Raw genomic sequence first — 13,582 nt, 5'->3', positions numbered from 1 at the left:
ACTGGTCTCCCTCGCGGTCCCCAGCAAGGTCGCCAGCATTTCACAATTGCTGTCGTGACTGTGGCTCCCCAGGCAGGGTGTATGTTCCTTCTTGCTGCCATAGAGCATGGGTATATTTAGCTCAGGAACCATGCTTAGAAGATGGGCAGAATGAGTTGTCATGACCTCTGGTTTCTGTCCTGTCCTTTCTCCGAGGATGTGAGTTACCTTGGTTGACACTCAAGAATGAATAGAATGCAGACGTAGCTGGGGTGAGTGAAGGCTATACATTGGTTTTCATGATTGTTAAATTTTCATTTTATATACTCAAGGAATTTGTATATGTATCTAAGAATGTAAAATTTCCCACTGCAAAAGACTAAAACGACATATTTCTGTGTACTATCAACTAATGATTGTGCTAACCATGGAAAAGAAACATCCCCGTTAAATACCTAATTGAGATTTGATTTCACGTTGGAGAGTAGAAATTCATGGGAAGAATTCTAAGGGATGTGTGGGCTGCATTAACTGGGCACTCAGAAACACAGTCAGCTCTCAATAGAACATAGTCATCAGCAGTCATTTTAGTTAATATTGACTGAGTGCTTACCATGTACCGAGCACTGTTCTAACAACTCGATGACATCGTAACTCTACAAGGTAGGCGGGATGATTCCCATTTTATAGATGAAGAAACTGAGGCACAGAGAATTTATGGATCTTGTCTAGATTCACAAAGTAAACTCAGAGCCAGAATTCAGCCCCAGCCAGCCTGACTCCAGGGCCCCACCTGAGAACCTTTCCTACATTCTGTTGCCCTCCAACTTGGCATACGGGTCCGCTTTCTGATGCCCCTGCTCTTCTTCCCAGGGTTTCAGGGTGTCATTCGAAGAGAAAGAGGGAACCATCCTTTCTCATGTGATGCCCACAGCTTTTCCTCTCCTGTTCAGACAGCAGCCCTAGCTCCATGGAAAGGGCAACCTGCTCATTGAGGAGCTTCTGAGGTCTGAGCCTATGCTGAGTCAGGGTACTTGGAGCAGGTAAGGAGGCCCTAGACTAGTGGTGAAGGAGAAAACAAAGGGCCTTTTCTCCTCTCCAAACGCCCCAAAGGGCTCCAGCACCGATTAGCTGTCTTGGAGCAGGTGGAGCTTTTTTACTGAGAACAATCAAAGCACAGATAATCTTCCCACACACATAGACATGTTCACACAGAGTACACATCTGAATTTTTATACTTCAAGCACTGATAAATTGAGATTTGCTGGCATTGTGGCACTGAGCAGATGAAAATTATTATAGGTTACATGTTTCTGCCTATTTTGCACAAGGAATAAGAGAAGAAATAGTCTAGGATGAGTCTGGGATGTGTTTTAGCTTTGGCTTCAAAGCACCTTATAGAAAAATTTCACAGACATACCTGTGAAAGTGCAAATTATGTGATGTTGGCTATTCAAATCAAAAAGACTGATTTTTAAGAAGTGTGCCAGAGTGTGTTCATATTGATGAAAGCTGTCTCTTCCTGTAGTAAAGATTGGAAGGCCATGTGCTTATTCTAATGTTCTTGCCATGGCTAATCAAATTTTCTTTAAATATTAAAAAAAAAACTGATTAACATACATTCCAAGTGATCTTGATTGATAACAGATTGTTGCCCTTTGAAGACAAATTTCATTTTTTTTAATAAGTGGAAATAATCAGGAGCTGCATCTGAAAAAAATATGGGTGATAAAAAAAGGCAATAAGACTTCTGGTGAAACACAGGGTGTGACTATAATAATAAGATTAAACTTAATTGTGTAAAGTCATTGCTGTGAAGGCAATTTCCAAAAAAAGCAAATACTACAACAACAACAAAACTTGCATAGATGTGTGGTAGTGTTAAGTTTGTGTTCTCTTGGTTTAACAGGTGGCCACTTGATCCAACAGCAATTTTTCTTATGTTTGAATTCTCTTAAGGGTGTTTACAAGACTCAGTTTCATATTTATAGTCACATGATGTATATATTTAAGCAATAGTTGTGGTATAGTTCAGATTTAATGATAGGAACAATTATATCCTAACATTGTCTGATAAGAAGAAAAATCAGATTAGGTCAGCAATTCTGGTTTAGAGATAATTTTGGTATAAAACCACGACTTTTTCTTGTGTGCCTTACTTATAAGCCTTTAAGGAGTATTCAGAATGGGTAAGAGTAATGTAAGTTTACTCTGAGCAGAAAATAATTTACGAAGTTCTCTTGGTAGCAAGTCTTTTTTCCTATAGCACAGGGGGAAAAATGAACATACTTTGAACTTCTCTAGTAGGACTTCATTTTTATTATTGTCACTAGATCTAAAATTTCAAAGAGATATTCTATAGTTTTGAATTCTAATTGAAAGTTGCACATTTCATTCTTATTACTCCTGGGTTCAGTTTTGGGAAATGGTGGTTGGTTCCCAAATGACATACAGAGAACAAAACGCTGGTCTAGGAGTTAACAGAGTAGGACAAAGTCTTTTCTATATATTTGTTATTACTAGATTTGTGATGTTGAACAAATTACCCTGTCTCTCTGGGCTTTAGTAATCATATTGTTAAAATGAATAGAAGGAACTACAAAATGTCTAAAAGTTCCACTCAATTCTAACCTTCAGTGGTTTAATGTTCTCTAAAGTTGCAAATTGAGTATTTTTTGGTTTTAGTAGCACAGACATCCTAAGATGCTGGCTTACTTGGCATGTGGCATTAAGAAAAAGAGCTAACTCAACAAATCTATTTTATCTTTCCTCAAAGTCTGAGCTGGGAGAGGGAATGACCTACCCTAGTACTCACACAGTCATTATTCTTATGGGGAGGCAACTTAACAGCTAACTTGCCTGTTTCTTGGTTGACATACCCGGGAATTATCATCATTACATGCTTCACGAATTGCTTGATGGACGGACTGTAGTCTTTTGGAGTGGCACATTTTGCAATATTCCCTTGCTTTTGATGGTTTTAAGCCACAGAACCATGATGAAAAATCAACTCTCTTTCATCTGTATACATACTTGGCTTTGAATTCTCATGCAGATCAATCTGATTATAACCATTCTACACTGGACTAGAGTAATTCAGAACAGAGAGCAGTTCATCATATTCATGATCATGAAATTGTAGACCATTTACATTTTTTGTTAGGTCACAAAAATATTGTAAATAAAACCCTCTAAGAAATTCCTAAGTTCCTAACTCCTCATCCAGGGCTCTTTTCACTGTATCACAGTTACAAAAATAAAGCAAAATATTTGCTAAGAGTAACTCGATAGAACTTCTCGGATTACCAGAAAACCTTTGCGAATTCAGACACCATGGCACGTAAATCTAACTGTTTCTATTCCTGGTTGTAAATGATTTTCAGAGATGGAACACCAAGATGTCTGAATTGTGCATCAATGCTCAGCTTCCAGAGAGTGACTTGAGAGATTAAATGGGAAGTCTAGCTTTCCATATACACCTTTCATTGAACATTTTAAAAACTCAGCACATTTAGAGGGAGGCCAATATTGCCTGACAACAGGGAATAATAATTGGTAATGCGACCACAGTTCTAATTCAGGAATATTGGGGGGGGGGTGTAACTGGAATTGACCTTGGAATAGAAAACTCACGGCAAAAAGGCTCTTCAGTAAGATAATGCATACTTTTAAACTGCAAATTCTACGTGAAGATGAAATTTTTGGTTCTAACAGACAACCAAGGAAAGCTTATGAACCTAAAATAAAGTTGTTCATGGCCAGCCAACCCTGGTGGAAATGAGAATACACCTTGGCATACTTAAAGTGTGAAAATCCCTCAAATTTCAAATGATTCTTAGTGGGTTTTTCAAGCTTTAAGGGTTTAGGGTAAAGCAAGTTCTTTTAATATTTTAGAGTTATGGACTGAACTTCTGGAAATAAATGTACCTATAATTTATCTTTTCTTTCGATAAGGATCCATGTATCTGTCTCTATATCTATTTACATCTATCATCTTTGCGTCTTCCAAAGCTGGCTATGAGTAGATTTGGGGCAAGAACAAGGAAGAAAGACAAAGAAAGGAAATAGGGCAGGAATGGAAGGAAAAGGAGAGGAGGAAGAAGAATTTTATGATCTTAGCCAGTTTGTAGAAACTATTTCTGGCTTGAATAACTTTCTTATATATTTCTCTATGAGACGTTACTATTAAAAATGATATTATGACGAGCTCTGACTATTCTTGTTTCAGTATAAATCAGCAGATAAACCTCTTTTTCTTTCTTCGATTTTCCTTCCTAGGAAAGGAAATCCCCATCTAGTTGACATGAATCTGGCAGTTTCCTCCCATATCTAAAATGGAATTCTCTTGGCACTTCCAGTGGAGAGCTACCAGGCAAGCTGACTTCCACATCTTTCAAGTCAGTGAATGCAGAAGTTAGCCCACTGGCTTCTGTGGTTGAGAATTCCATCCTCTCCCTCTTGACTGCATTTGTGAGTTCCTGAAGCTGTGTACTTGATAAAAATGTGGGATCACTCACTTGAATGGAAATGACTATTCTTTCATTAAGTGTATAGCTCTAAGTTTGAGTTGAATTATACACAATTTTTGTGAAAGAAAGTGTATCAGTCATCTTTTGCTGAGTTTTGCTGCAATCACACATGATCCTCAAATTTCAGTGTCTTACAAGAGCAGAAGCTAATATTTTGCCCATGTTATATGTTGGCCATAGGCCACTTGTGGCTCTCTCCCTCATGCTCTTCACTTTGGGATCCAAGTTGATAGAAAAGCCTCATCTGAGGACATAATGAGCCTTGTGTCAGAGGAAAAAGAGAGAGGTGGTGGATCGTCACAATGGCTCTCAAAGCTTCTGCATATGTCACTCCCACTGCCACGTCATTTGCCAAAGTAAATCACACGGCAAGTGTGATAGGAATGTAAAGTCCTCCTACATGAAAACACAGTGAATATTTTGAAAAATAATACAATCTACCAAACAGAATATGAGCTATAACTGTTTAAATCTTTGTTCTCTGCTGGAAGACTAAAATGCCAGCTTGATCCTTGCCTCGCCAGCCTTTCTCGTAACTTGTAGCTTTATCCTTGTGACAACAAAACAGGAAAGCCAAGAAGCAAGACTTGTGGGGAAAATCTTTTGTTGGCCTTCAAAAAGTACCCAAAGGACCATTTCCTCCAGGAAGCCTTCCTGGATTAGTCCAAGAGTCTCCCACTTACCAGTTCTTTTTATGACAGTCCCCTTCCACTGCCCTTACTCCATCAATGAGCACTTCCCTTTGTGGTAATATAAAACAGTGATGAAAACATGCTTTACTGCTTGTTTCTCCTATTGGATTAAAAATTATCTAAGAGCAGAGATTGCTATGCACCACAGTAAAGTTATTGCCTAACAGTGAAGTTCCTTAAAATTGTACCAAACCCTGACTTGGTTATTCTATTCACTTTTCAGATGAGAAAATAATTTGCTTTCAAGATCTTTCATCACTTAGCTTTTTCTTTCTCAAGATGTAGAGTAAAGCATAGGCAATGTTCATTCATTCATTCATCCGTTCAACAAACATTGCCTGCCTGTTATATTCCACATGCTAAGCCAGGCGCTGACTTGTGGCACCAGATTCTCACAGTTCCTTCTCTCCTGGACCTTACCTTTTAGTGGGAGTGACCCAGACAAATCACATAGTCACACAGTTATAAACTGTGATAAAGACTAGGAGAAAAACTTAAAGGGTACTCTAAGAACATATAGGAGACCTGACTTACTTTGTGTCTCTGTGAAGTCTTCTCTGAGGAAATGACAGTTGAGCTGAGATCTGAGTTAACTATATAAAGAATGAAGGTAAAACAGTTCAAAGAAGATGCAAAGGCATGTGCAAAGGCCCTGAGGTGGGAGGAGGGAAAGAAAGGCCGGTTGTGAGGGAGTATACAAAGCAAAGCAGTGAATGATGTGAAAAGCAAGTAGGGTCTTGTATGCCATGTTAAGGGTTTGGGTCTTTACTCACTGAAGGGTCTTTAGGAGGGAGGAACATGACAAAATTTGAATTTTCAGATGTTACTCTGGTTGGCATGTGAAATGGATTGGAGAGTGGCAAATGGATGGCAGGATATCAACATAAAGTCTTTTGCAGTAGTAAAGATAGGAATTTCTGCTCAGTGCAAAATTGGCATCTAACAGTTGGATGACACATGACTGATATTCTGGATCTCTTGGTTATAACATTTAATTTAAAAAAAACTAGACTGCAATCTAGCAGAAAAACATTTAAGTTGGCTCATAGTTCTTGGTTTACAACACTATTCAAAATATACCTCTGAGCTAAATAATCCCAACTATATCAAAAGAATGAGTCAATGACCTTCTAATACTTTCAAAGGATGGGCTTCAGGGAATCGATGAAGCTCCTGAAATTCCATGACAATTGTGTGTGCTTATGCTTCTATGTTTTTCTAGGGCGAGAATCCATGAATTCCATCAGATTCATTACTCCCAAGTGCTAAGAACCACTGGTTTCCATTATCACGTGACCAACCCATAGTTACCCCATCACCAGAATGCAGTCCTGGGTAATAAGTCTTGAATTAATGGAAAAGCTTACTGATTGCCAAAGGTTCAAGCTCCTCTTCCTAAGTGCAAAGTGCTTGCTGGGAAGTGGCTGCCCAGCTAGAGACTGTATTTCCTAGTCTCCTTACATCTATGAGTGAGGCAGCACGTGACTACTTCTGACCAATAGAATGTATGTAGACATTTTGATTGGTACTTGTGTGTGAAGTTGGGTACGTGTCTGATATATGTTTTCCAAAATGTTCCCACCTTCTCTAGTGACCTTGGAGGCCGTGTTTTGAAACTGGCAGCATCACAAGATGGAAGAATCTGTGATTACTGAATCATGGAGACAGTCAGGAGAGCCGTCCAACTGAACACCTGCATTGGATTTTGGTGATTAAGAAATTTTTATTATCTTACGCAACTGAGATTTAGGATTAATTGTTACAGTAATTAATCTACTCTGGCACACAAAAAGAACATCCCACACAGGAACACACAACAAAATGACTGGGGAAAAATCCTCTTTGGATTTCTTTCTGGAACCGAGAACTAGCGCCGTTTTGTAAGCTGTAGTTTCTTGGTGTTGTTTTGCGATGTATAAGTTACTCTGAGCTCAAATTTCTCACAAATCTAGTCCTTGGTTTCATGACAGCGTGATTACCATAGACAGCTAATGTGAGTGACTTTTAACCCCATGAGAGCAAGTTTAATAAGGTAAAAGACAGACATGTTATAAGTGGGTAGAGATACTCATTTATTCATTCATTTATTCAAAAATATTGGTTTATTGAATTTCTTTAATGTGTTTTAAAATGTACCTGGAATTTTGTTTTAATCAAAATGGTATAGTGAGATAACAGACACAGAGACAACTGTTTTTGAAAAAAGAATATTTTGCTTACAGTTCCCAAGAAGATGGACACTCTAAGCCACCCAGGGCCACATGGAGAAGCACCAGGGTTGGTAAGGAGGCAGAAGGAGTGAAGAGAAAGCATGGGCAATGCCTTTATTTTGGTTTTCATGGAAAGAATGGGCCAGGCAGGGTAGACAGCTGAACAGGCTTATGATTGGATAGTTTGAATAATTTTGGCAGGTTCTGGGGTGACTGCGGGCAGGAGGATGGTGTGCTGAACTGCAGGTGCCTGATAAAAGGAGGTGGGTGGGAGTATAGACTCAGGAAGGGTTGGTTTGCATATGAGAGATGTGATTACAGGCAAGTTGTTTAGTATCTCCAGGAATTAGCTAATCCTGGGAGGGGCAGTTCCTCCTTAGTCCACAAGGCCCCAAGATGTCAAAGCATCATAAAATATACAAAATAAAAAACATGACTAATACATAATAGACACATATTTAAAAAAAATAAGGCACTGAGTTCTAAGTAAATCAAATCAACTAAATAATTACAAGGACACAGATTTACTAACGTTCACTAGACACAGTTAATGTCTCATTACTCTACACCATGAAGGTCATTTTGATCACTGCACATTTCTACCAGAATTATTTGCTTAAATATGTCCATCAAGTTGTTCAAGATTAAAATAAAGGCTTGGGTATTTCAAATTATTAAAAGGAGGTTCCTGCAGAAATGTCTAAGTACTGCAGGGTTTAGATTAGAATTTGTATTGAACCATGAACCTGAAACATATGCAGCCTACGTTGGTTCTGGAAGATAAATGCAATACTTTTTAACAAGTACTTCCAGTTCCCCTCCTCCTGCAAGAACAACCTTCTAAAATACAGTCCAATTCCTGAAACTTTTCAGGGGCTGCCCATTGCTTATTGCCAGCATTTTCAAACTTCAATCATTTATAGACCACCTTCACAATTTTTGCTATGTCTGTGTAACACCTTTTTTGCATTTTCTTAATTTTTTCTACAGATCAACTCACCATGGTACTATCTACGTTAGCTTCATCTTAAGTAATTTTTGTATCTGTATAATTTTGAATTTAATGTGCTAATTACATATTTTTCCCTAATTTGTATAAAACTAAATACATAACCACTAAAAATCTTTAAAATATTGTTTGTGTACCATGCCGCAACACACTGATAACTGCCAGTGGCGCTCATGCCACCCTGTGGGAAATCCCAGCTGGGACGATGGTGTTCAGTCCACTGAGCATACATTTCAAGACTCCTCATGTTGTAGCCCCTGCTCCCTCCTTTCTATCACCCTCTTCAAGTGTTCAGACATCAGTCATGATGACTGAGCTTAATTCCCTGACGATGCTGTGCTTTGTCTTGCTTCCACACCTGCCTGAACAGGTTCTGCACCTTTAACACTGCCTTCCCCCACCTTTGATGGGCCCTTAAGCTGCCTCTAAAAATCCCCACTAGCTCTGTGCGAGGGCTTCTCTCCAGGCTCCCTCCTACTCACAGCCCCAAACCCATGCTGCCTCCACTTTCTGCTTCTGTCCCACTGGAGCCTGCCATTCTACTTGGTCCCGTTAGGATGGTATGTGGGTATTCTTTTCCACTAGGTTTAATTCTGCCTTCATTCCTCAATGCCGCCTTGGGGGTCTCCTTCACACTTTGTACCCCTGGGCCAATCCTGTCCCACCCCACTCAATTTTTCATCCTGGGTTCCTAGAACCCCAATCGGAGTACAACATTGCAGACTCCCCATTCACCCAAGGGGGAATACAAGGCTTCTCCAGGGCTGTTCCTTCTGCCTGGAATGCTCTTCCTCTCCTTAGTCTTCTGGTATGCTCCTCCTGAGCTCAAAAAACTCAGTTCCAGTATTACTACTTCCTGGGAGCTTCCTTGCCCTCCCTAGGCAGAATTACATTTTTCCTGTTCTCTTGTCTCATAGAAGTTACTTTAACTGCTGTAATTATTAGTCCAATATCTGTCTCTTCTGCTTGTTTGAGGAGGTACAAGACTGGGCATATATTTAGTTATCTTTCTTTCCCCAGTGCTTTACACAATGCACAGTACATAGACAGTGCCAAAATGATGTTTACTGAATGCATGACTAAGTTAATAAACTGGAAATGTATTAATATATACCTTGGAACAATTTTGAAATTTAGTTCCTGGATATGATACAAGAATGGGAAGAGAAATGTCCCTATGATAAAATAACGTGAGGAATAATTGTCATTGAGCGTCCCCCAGTCCCTGACTCCTCACCCCCTCATCCCACTCCTGGGCACAGGAGACCCATGGGATAGCGAGAACTTTTACTTACAAGATGGAGCAGGAAGTGGCCTGTGACCCAGGGGTGAAAGGTCACGTTCACGCCCAATCCCCAGAGATCCCATAAACTAAGTCCTGTGAAGAATTTTGTTAGGGCTAAACACTAGGAAAAACACTGGATATTTACACAGTACATTTTTCCCTCGTTTAAGCTGAAGAAAAAAAAAGTGAAAAGAGGGGGAAAAGCCAAAATTAAATAAGCCAGCTGGTTTAACTTCTCTTTTTACATATTTTCCATTGCAATCCTCTCTTAGTCATAAAGTCTTTCTCAACCACTTTACTGCTTTTCACTTGGCTGAAGTTTTTCAGCTTTTTTTACGTTAAAAAAATGCAGAAGGAAAGGTTGAGTAGATTGTGACTTTACTCTCTATTTCTCCTCTATCCTTCCCCCTCGAACTCTCACACATGCACACACACACACATGCTTACTATTCAACTGTGTTTGGTTAAAACCTGTTTCTGATAACAGCTACCCAGAAACAGGATCTCTGCTCTTTTTGACAAACAAAGCTCATCTTTCTTGAGGTGCAAAAAATATTCCATGTTACTCCCCATTCCCCTTGCCTGCCAGTGTCGCACACTCCATGTCCCCTTCTCTTTGCAGGCAGGGCTTTGGAAGAGGCAAGAAGGACAGCTGCTGAGCAACAATAGTTCGTTACGGAGCCAGTAAACAGACAAGGCCTCATTTTCTTGACCTTTTCCACCCCTGTGCCTCAGAATGAGCGTTTTGATTCTGGGTCGTAGGGGGAAGAGAAGTAGGAGAAGGGAGGCTCCTTTTTCACTTTGTCTGTCTCTGTCCTTAAAAGTAAAAGAGAGAAGTGTTCATTGGGAAATTTTGCTTAGTACTTTTGTTCCCAGTCTTAAAAAAACAACCAAAAAAACACGTTGTGTTGTGTGTGTGTGTGCGTGTGCGTACGTGTGTGTATGTGTGTTTGGGTTTAGCAATTCCATTTTAAGAGGAGTTGCTCCATAAGAGAGGCCACTCTTCCTTTCGGAGGCCAGCGACTGCTCAGGGGAGGGGAGCCTCACTGGTGTCATTTCAGTAGGCCACTGCACGTGGACGAGCCGGCCAGGGAGGGGGCCTTTGCACATTTGTGGCAGTTCAGCTTTTCCAAGTGGGGAAAATAATGTTAACTCTTTTCCAAGAATCAAGGAGGAATCCGTCTGCCCTGTTCAGCTCTCCGACAAGGACTACCCCCTAACGCCTCTCGCCAGGTGATCATGAGGCATTCCTTTCTACAAACTCTTAGCAGGTTGGGAACATTTTATCTGCGTGGAGCTCCAACACAACCCTGGCTTGGTAGCTGCGAACCGCACTCTGGAAACGCCGGTCACCCCAATCCAGTGCCATCCAGACTCCCCACAGAGCAGCCTGATGTGGTGGAGCCTTTCTTTTTGGAAAAAGTCAGCGAGTGAGAAGTAAATCAAAGCTTTGAGCCTCGCCTGCTAGGCTGCCCATGTGTATGGAGCTCAAAGCATCTGCTTCTCTTCCTCTCCCCGTCTCTAACAAAAGAGCCACTAATCCTGATTCACACAAAAACAGTGTGAAACCAGCCTAGGGGCTGGAAATAGAGTGAATGCTGTAGGAGCAGCTGGCACATTAATGCCCCCAAAAGCACTAGCTGGCACTTCATCCTGAAACCCAGTCACCCTGTCTCCGTGGGGGCTGCGGAGGGATTCAGTTTTGCTACAACACAATGAAGTATATTTTTAACAAATAAACACAATTTGGGCAGAGTGTAGGCATCTTTGGCCAGTAAGTGCTTTATGCACTGGCTGTGGACTCTCTGTATCCCTTCCACTCTCAGCACCCCCCTCCCCCAGGGGTAAAGGCTGGGAAGAGAAGTGAACTCCCACAAATAGATAAAATAAGAAAGGAATGGCTGTGCCCCCACTTTACAAGCAAATATTACTTCTCCTTCTGATTAGCCACTGCCTAAACAACCCTCGGTAATTTTATTTGCATTTTCTGAAGTCTTGAATCTTGCCTAACAGCTAGCAAGGTGTATATTTAATCACCATTTTCTGAACTCTGTGTCTTGTCAGCTTTACCTGCCGAATCTTCCAGGCAGGTTGGATACGGAGTTGTGCTTTTCTTTGACTGTCTTGGCGTCAGTGTCTGCTGATTCCTTGGGTCTGGGGATGAACAAGGTTAAGGAACATAGCCAGCTTTTCTTACTACCTCGGCCGCATCCCACGCTGGGAATTCACAGCTGCTGTGTGGTTTGGAGGAGATTTATTAGGAAAGAGTAAGTTTTAGTTAATTCCAACAGCTCGTGAAGTCATATGCGACTCTTACCCAAGGGTTCAGATACTCTCTCCAAGGGAGAGAGAACTGTGAGGGAGAAGTGAGAAGAATACGCTGAAAGCAGGAACATAGCATCATGGAAGAGAAAGAAACTTCACGTGGCATTCGGGCTGAAAATAGGGAAAATCCCAGAGAAAGAATCCCTTCTCTTTTTCTAAATGCTACTCCATGCTCCCCGTGCCTCAGAGCCTTTCATAATTGAGGTCTGAATTGGAGTGCTTCCTGAGGCTGCCACGTGTGATGACACTTAATTTCAAGCAGCCAAGTCCATTTCAACCCAGATTTTCACACTGACAAGGTGAATCCGAATAATAGCTGTATTGAGGATGGTTTTTGAATGACTTGCCCAGCTGATATGAATGTTACTTTTTCAAAAGAGAATATGCTTAATAGTTCAGAAACAACATTTTGTGAGCCCAGAGTTACCTCAGGAACCCAGACAAGTGCACCTCTTGGAACACCCTGGTCTCAAAGGATGGCTGTCTCCCATGCTCCCTCCCAGGTCTAGCTCAATCTGTCTCTACTGAGCTATTTCACCCGAGCCATGCCTAAGCCCTATCAAAATCCGTGACCTCTTTTCAATTCCTTGGTACCTTGGCTTCAGAGTGGAATTTGATTTTCTTTGTCTTCCTAGCATCGGACCAATCCTGCTCTGTGTTTCATTGGTTTTGTTTCCTCCTTCAGGTCTCTGAGTTTGGATAATTCCCAAGGTTTGGTTCCTGGTTGTATCACAGGATGTTTGTGCCCGATTAAGCCTGACTCTCCAGGCACCCAAGATAAGGAATTCCAGGTTTCATGTCAAGACAGAGACAGAACAACTTCTAAAGGAAAACAGGAGGCCATCTCTTCTCAGGCATCCTTAGGAACTTCCCAGCAGACTTATCAAATTTCATTGCCTGCTTTGTGTCCCATGCACATTCTTAACAGAGTTGGGAACGACCATATCATTGGCTTAGATTAATAAGGATCCACCTTCTGGATCCAGGCACACCTTTGAGTGAAGCTCATGGCTGAGAGGAGGTAGGGTGACAACTGAACCAAATGGGAATTCAGTTAGGAGGGTCAAGGTGAGGAATGGATGTTGGAAACCAACAGTGTCTATTACACTGCTTTCCTTCATCTTCCTTGGAAACTCATGGAGTCTCAAGATTTCAATTGCCTCTATGCAGATGAGTCCCAAGTTGTTATCTTTGGCCAAGACCCCTCCTGATTTCTAGCTACATATCCAGCATTCAATATTCACATGTTGTTACCTCTAATTCAACTATGTAGGTGAAATTCATCTTCCCTTTCCTCTCCTCCTCTTCTCTCAAACTCAGTCCTTCTCTTGACCTCCCTATTTCTATTTATGGTAGCATTTAGGCTTACTCTTCATTATGTCCCTTCCCCCAGTCTATGTTAAATTAGTCACCAAGTCCTATAGATTCTTCTTTGGGGAGATATCTCTCATTCTTCTCTTTCTTTCCATGAACCCAACCAGCTGCTTGGGCAGGTACCTCTTCTTTCAGTCTCTTCACACTGTATACGGACACCAAGTAAGTCTTCCCAAACA

The 13,582-nt window shown here is 41.0% G+C and overlaps 1 long non-coding RNA gene across 1 annotated transcript in view; it reads left to right on the top strand.

Annotated features, from left to right (window-relative positions):
* LOC139045049 (uncharacterized) overlaps positions 1–7,511 on the top strand; it is a 43,575-nt gene extending 36,064 nt beyond the window's left edge. Inside the window, exons 3-4 of the long non-coding RNA XR_011502635.1 lie at positions 6,792–6,908; positions 7,423–7,511. This is a non-coding gene — a long non-coding RNA (uncharacterized lncRNA). The remainder of the gene's footprint in view (positions 1–6,791; positions 6,909–7,422) is intronic.
* Positions 7,512–13,582: the final 6,071 nt, after the last annotated feature.

Source organism: Equus asinus, chromosome 4, assembly GCF_041296235.1.
Source record: "Equus asinus isolate D_3611 breed Donkey chromosome 4, EquAss-T2T_v2, whole genome shotgun sequence".
Taxonomy (NCBI): Eukaryota; Metazoa; Chordata; class Mammalia; order Perissodactyla; family Equidae; genus Equus; species Equus asinus.
The sequence above is the reverse complement of the archived record's forward strand: the minus strand, read 5'-3'. Positions and strand labels throughout refer to the sequence as shown.